The sequence below is a fragment of the Podarcis pityusensis genome (assembly GCF_964106645.2).
Source record: "Podarcis pityusensis genome assembly, chromosome: 2".
In the NCBI taxonomy this organism is placed as follows: domain Eukaryota; kingdom Metazoa; phylum Chordata; class Lepidosauria; order Squamata; family Lacertidae; genus Podarcis; species Podarcis pityusensis.
Window position 1 is genome coordinate 105963315 of NC_138029.1, and position 6176 is coordinate 105969490.

Genomic DNA, 6176 nt, shown 5'->3' on the forward strand with positions numbered 1-6176 from the left:
CTATGGGCAGCACTTCTCATCACGCTTAAGGGTGTGATGAATCAATCCTTGGACTTTGGGTGGAAGCGGGGAATTAGACAATTAATTGGTCCTGTTTCGCCTTAACTGTGGGAGCCAAGGGAATCTAATGAGCTGCCCTGATCCACTTTGCTTGATCTAGTGTGGGGGTAGCAGCTTCAATTTTTTCCCTTTTCTTTTAAAGATTGTCACAGTAAGTTAACACTGAGGAGTGGACGTTCAACAACACAATGCTTATTTGCCTTCCGCAGGCAGAGCAAATTGTGTTCAATCAAAATTCCTGCACTTCCAAGCGGCAACATTATCAGTAAGAGAGAAATGAAGCAAGGAAAATGAACGCTCTGCTGTTAATGCTGCACACTTTTTGTTTTATTACACATTACAGTGGTACCTTGGTTTAAGAACAGCTTAGTTTATGAACAACTTGGATTAAGAACGCTGCAAACCCGGAAGTGTTTTGGTTTGTGAACTTTGCCTTGGAATAAGAACATGTTCCGCTTCCTGTTGAGTGTGTTCCATTTGTAAATTGAGTCCCCCGCTGCTATGGGAAAGCATGCCTTGGTTTAAGAACGCTTTGGTTTAAGAACGGACTTCAGGACGGATTAAGTTCGTAAACCAAGGTACCACTGTACTAGGTAGTGTAGGAGAGGCGCAGGCTAGCCATCAGTGACAGTCCTGCCCATCTTATTCTGTTATTGAAAGACACTACATCTCTTTTTGTCAAACAAAGTAAGATTCTAGGGCTGGATTGAAAGACTGTCTATCGAATTGGCATGCAAAGCTCCCTATTTTTAAAACTGGATTCTAGTTAAGTCTTAGGGTGTTTGGGAGAGGTGTGGTCAAATGAAGCCTGCAGAATCAACATGGGAGCCCAAGAGTTGAGTTTTAGCCAAGTTAAAGACAAACACTGACGATGACAGAAATCAAGGAGAAAAGCAGCAATTTCAAGCAAATTATGCCCCATCTCTAGTTGTGAATTTGGGTCCTAGTAGCTAAACAAGCGGAACGGCTAGGATGCAGAATCTTTAAGTAAAACCAGGCTCTGTTTTAGGTTTCTACAATCACCTCCATTCACACTGCATAACATTTATTTTCCAGGGCCACCAGAATGTGAAGAGAGGTAAGATATAAAAGTAGTGAAAATTGTTACCCAATTGTAAAACGATGAATGAGAGTTGATTGAGACTTAATTCAATCAACACAAATCTGTCCGTTAATGTAAGAAAAATAAAGTTCTAAGAATACATTTATCAAATCAAGGACCGTAGAATCATAGAACTGTAGAGATGAAAGGTACCCTGAAGGTCATCTGATACAACTCCCTGCAATGAAGGAATCTCAAGAAAGCATCCATGACAGATGGCTACAACTTCTTCCTTTCCCAGTCTTAACCAGAATTTGGCATTCTCACCTTAACAAGGATTTGAAAGAGATCAACTCTGGTTAAGAGGGAATCTGGTTGGCATTAGCTGGTGCAGATGTAACGTTAAACCACTGTTAAAGAGGGCAGAGGGAAAGAAGGGAAAATTTGCTCCAGAAAGTGGAAGAGGAGGGAGAGAATGGAGCAATGTATTTCTTAACTATAGTTAATCAAAATGCTGTAATGTAAGGGTTACAGCATTCTGCCCAACTTTCTTCAAGGTGAAGGAATGGCAACAGGATCCTGGGATATCACCCAGAAAGCCCTTAAAAACACATGAATAAATTACACACAATCACACATGACTACAGAAAAACAACCACGTGTACACAGCCATGTTCACACATCAAATTAACCATGGTTTATCTTGATTTCCACCAGTTGCATTGAACTTTAGATTCCTGCACCCCTCCTTCCACCTCCCTGTGTGGCTGGGAAGAAGCACGCAGGAGCTTTTAGTTTCACTTTGAGTAAATCATGACTTCCTGCTCCAGCTGAATCTGGAATTTTAGATCAATGCTACTTAGATTGATTTCAAAACAAGCCAACTTCAAACCTTGGGTTATGAAGCTGGTTTGTTTAAACCAACCAGAGTTAGCATTAACTCATGATCCCCAGTTTGGACAAAATGGGAAGTTGTGTTTTACCGAAAGTGAAAGCATCTACAGTCCTTGTTCCAGTCACAGAAGAAAGAGGAACAGGGAGGAGCCGAAGGGTTACTAGGGTTGGACACATCACAATAAACCTTATCATGATATGCAAACTAGGTCACTGTGCAAACAACTCCAAAATGTCAGGTGTCACGCTTTCACAATTAAACGAGCTTAAGAACCCTGTTTAGAATGACACTCCCATTTAGTGCCAAGTACTATAATTATAAACAAATCATTTCTCTTTCATCTACTCTTTTGATCAATGACACATTTAATCCAGTAAAAGCCTTTTAATCAAGAAAGCAATCTAACCAATTAGATAACCAATCACTGCAGCTTTCTGCAAAATGCCACTTGAACATTCATATATGGTGCAAAGGCTTTTGAACTAGTGTTTAAATATGATTGATGAACTCATTGAATGCAATATGCTGCCAACAGAAGCAAGCACTCATTAAAATGTTGTTTATCTTTTGGTTCAGGGCAGAAAGTGAAGGCAGGTAAGTTGTGTTGCAACCAACACACACACACACACACACAATGTAAAGTGTCCTTACTCGTGTTAATAGGAACGCAAAGCCACGGGATGGTTAGAATTTGTTTAAAATTATTATTATTTATTAAATTTATTAAATCTTGTCCAAGGCAACCCAAAGAGACACACAACCAGTACTAAATTAAAATGTGGCCTTTAAAAAGGTTATCAAAAGAAAATTATTCCAAGTGAATAAGCAAGCAGTAATGGGTAATGCTGGTGTCACAGCTTCACAACATAGTAGCTAAGTTATGAACTACAAACCCAGATGTCCTCAGTTCAAATATTGCTTCCCCTAGGAGCTCATAGATCTACCTCCTGGGAAGTCACTCTTAGGCTCAGTGTAATGGGGCTTTCCCCCTCTACCTCCCATGCCACTCCCACTGGTATGCAGAGGAAGGGTGGGCTGTTAATGGGCGTAGCCAGGCTTTATTGGGGGGAGGCTTTATGGGGGAGGACAGAACCAAGTTATCTGTGATGTGATTGGTCAGTTGGTTTTTTTTATTTATTGACTTAATTTTGGGGGGCAGCTGCCCCCTTGAATATACCCATGGGGCTGTTCTAACTGGCAGCATGCTGAATTTCTCCCACAGCACTGTAGGATATAATCCACTGAGAGCAGTCAAGTACAACATTCCTTGTTTTCCTAGAGTGGACATGCAAGGGAATGTTTGGTCCAGCCAGTCGAAACTTACTGTTCCTCCTGGCTTGGAGCATCCTTCCTTGCATGTGACTAGTGGGTGGGCCTGACTTTTCCAGACCTGGTAAAAGGACAAGGCATGCTGCCACTCTCTCTCTTTTCCATCTTCTTTTCGTCCTGCGAACTTCCTGAAATGAACTGCTGGCTGCCAACCGAGCAGTCCCTCAGGTCATCTCCCTTATGGGGTAAACGCATTTTTATACATTTGTAACTTTAAGCCTAAAGTCTGCCTTCAGGGATCACACTGTGCTCTGCCTGATCGTGAGTAAACTTTCTTTTTATTGCTTATGAATAAGACTGTGGTGTCTTTATTCTTTTAGGGGGGATTCAAGCGGGTCTTACCAGGAAAATATTAGAACACATTTCAATCTGGATAAGCCAGACTGAATTGTGTATTGTCTTAAGAAACTCACACGAGTTTGCAACTAGTTCTTTGCTGTGCGTGAGAAGGGGAATGTAAATTCTGCTAAGTAAAGGAACTTGCTAGTGCAAGTTAGGAAGGATATTAATAAACAATATATCCTCTCCTGCCACCCTGAACATTTCCACAAGCACTAGAATATATGGGTGGTATTCAATGCGAGTCCTGCTTGTTCATTTCAATGGGTCTTCTGAGTAGCACTTAGTAAAATACTGGCTTTAGTGCACAAGCAGTTTGCATGGATAGCAGTGTTTTCCCCCTCCAATATGGTCAGTTACAAAATATAACCATATCCCTACTCCCTTTCATTTTGACTTATGCTCCAATTCTTATAGACCCCACCTAATGGGGAAATACCATAACATATTTTTGATAATTATGTGACTGAATCCCTGCGCTTATGCTCTACACGGAAGAAAGAAAGAAAGAAAGAAAGAAAGAAAGGAAGGAAGGAAGCCTGGGTGGGGAAAAGAAAAGAGTGGGACTATTACAGGATAGACACACTCCACAATTTGGCTACCATCTACAGGGCTATGACGACTTTGAGCTTGCTGCCCTCTGCTATTAGTAGGGATCACACATTATTTGAAATTCATCTAATATACCTCAGGGTTCCTGTTTATCAAGCTAACCTCCACTATATCTCTTCCTTACTACGACAAATGAATTGTTTAGGCCGCCAACACAAAGCACTTATGTTGGACAAGGATCAAAGGCAGATATTCAAGAGGAAGTTAATAGGTTGGTATCTTTCCCCAGCCCTTCTGTGCTGTTCCTCTTGCCACACAGCATAACAATACGTCGTGTTATGTAACATTACTTGATTCCTCCTGGCTTTCCAGCATCTAATGCAAGCATAGGAGAGGTGGTGGCTGGTGTAAGATTCATATGCAGAGACAGCTCTGATACAGAGGCATCAATGGAGGCCTGGAAAGACGTGCAACAGAAGCATTTTTAGGAAAACGATGCTGCTTTATAAACAGAGGTGAAGGAAGTCATACACGCCTATACTTTGCTTTTCTGTTTGTCTTGAGCTAAAAATAGCTTAATTCCATCAAAACCATCTGTTCTTTGATTTTATGGTGATTGGTTTTTTTTTTAAGGGTACATTACAGAGCCAATAAATGTTTCTTGTCTCTTATCAGCCTGGAAAGAAAGTCATGAGAATGGAAAAGCTGATTCCCAATTACCTGCTGCCTGGAACATTTTGCACCTTCGGTTATACAAAATTGAAAAACGAAGCAAAACAAAATCCTCGGTATTTTGCTCAACGGGAAATTTGATTGGCTGCGGCATATTGACAATTGCTCCCAGAACTGATCAAGGATGGTTGTAACAGAACGAGGCTAACCCAACTGCATCCAAAAGACTTGGGGTGGAAAAAAAGAACAACTCTGTAAAACCATAGGCTTAACTCCTGCATATCAGTCCATATGCAGCCACAAGAAAGCCCCACAACAACCTCTTTGGGACAGGCTTCCCACAGCTATAGGACAGGTGCTAAGAACATCCATCTGCATGCTACAACTTGACATGCAGGGAAGAATGAGCACCAATTTCTTGCCAGATCAGAGATTGTATAATAACGAGCCTTTTTGCTAAAGATAAGATAAGATAAGATAAGATAAATTTATTGTCATTGTCCGTATATACACAGTATACACAACAACGAAAATCAAACACCCACCCAAAGACCGGGTTCACATACACATTTGCACGTATCTCCAACACTCTCATCCTATTCAGACATAATCTATAAAAACATATCATACTCCAGAATGTAACATAACCTATTAAAAGCATAACATAACCTAAAAACCTGTCTCATTCCTTCCTACTCCCTGCTTGCTATTTCTTGCAACTGGCCCTGAGATCATTATTTAGTGCAATCAGAGCTCTTGGATAGAAACTATTCAGAAGGCGTGTGGTTCGTGTTTTCATTGTCCTATATCTTCTGCCCGAAGGCAACAGTTCAAAGAAGTTGTGAGCGGGATGGGTGGGATCTCTCAGGATATTGTGTGACTTCCTCAAAGTGCGAGACGTGAAGATCTCATCCAGGGTTGGTAGTTGGAGCCCAATAACATTCTGGGCAATTTTAATTATTCTCTGTAAAGCTTTTTTATCCGTTTCAGAGCTGCTCCCATACCACGATAATATACTATAGGTTAAGACACTCTCGATGGTACTGTGATAATAGGACAGAAGTAGGTGCTGAGATAGATTCAGTCCCCTGAGCATTCTCAGGAAATACAACCTCCCCTGCACCTTCCTCACAACCATATTAATATTTGCAGTCCATGAGAGGTCCTCAGAGATGTAAATGCCCAGGTATTTAAAACTACCAACCCTCTCCACCTCCTCGCCATTTATGTGCAATGGTAAAAATACACTTTTCTTTCTCCTAAAGTCAATTATGAGTTCTTTGGTTT

At 41.0% G+C, this 6176-nt stretch overlaps 1 long non-coding RNA gene across 1 annotated transcript; it reads left to right on the forward strand.

Annotated features, from left to right (window-relative positions):
• Nucleotides 1–1118: 1118 nt before the first annotated feature.
• Nucleotides 1119–5345, forward strand: LOC308471664. Its single transcript, XR_013983045.1, has 4 exons — nucleotides 1119–1138; nucleotides 2574–2591; nucleotides 4423–4488; nucleotides 4893–5345. It is a non-coding gene; the product is annotated as an uncharacterized lncRNA (long non-coding RNA).
• Nucleotides 5346–6176: the final 831 nt, after the last annotated feature.